Genomic DNA, 620 nt, shown 5'->3' on the forward strand with positions numbered 1-620 from the left:
TAAAGAATAATGTAGAATCTGCAAAACACCACGTAACATGGATGAACTTGGAGGACATTATGCTGAGTGAAATAAGTCAATCACAGAAGGACAAATATTATATTAGTCTGCTACTGTAAAAGTCAAAGAAAGTTTTCTATATGGGAGGAAATTTTCTTTTTCGGTTACAGGGGTGGGAGGGGAGGGGAGGGAACACTGTTAAATAGGTAGAGATAAGTATTGATTTGTGTGAAGAGAAGAGCAATGTACCAAATGTGAGTGATCACCACGGTGGCATTGAGGAAGAGGAAGACATATAGAGGTACATGGGAGGTGCAGACAGCAAAGATGAACCCTTTTGCACATACAGTACTGCATTTTCAGTGAAGGCAAACATGAGTAGATCGGCAGATAGATGGATGGACAGGCTGCATGAACTATTAAGTATGTCTATGCAGCGGGGAGTGTACCCAAGACCATGTATAGAGTTGGCAGACAATGGTTCTACAAGTGTATTGCTATGTTCTGTAAGAATTCCCAGGTGTATAGTAGAGCTGACAAGGGACAAGGTTGTAGTCACTTCTTGATCACAGCCAGCTACCCAGAGGGAATGAGTAGTTGAACCTGTGGGCTTGGGACCA

The sequence above is a fragment of the Orycteropus afer genome, unplaced genomic scaffold (assembly GCF_000298275.1).
Source record: "Orycteropus afer afer isolate SDZICR_OR568_19922 unplaced genomic scaffold, OryAfe1.0 scaffold00267, whole genome shotgun sequence".
NCBI lineage: Eukaryota > Metazoa > Chordata > Mammalia > Tubulidentata > Orycteropodidae > Orycteropus > Orycteropus afer.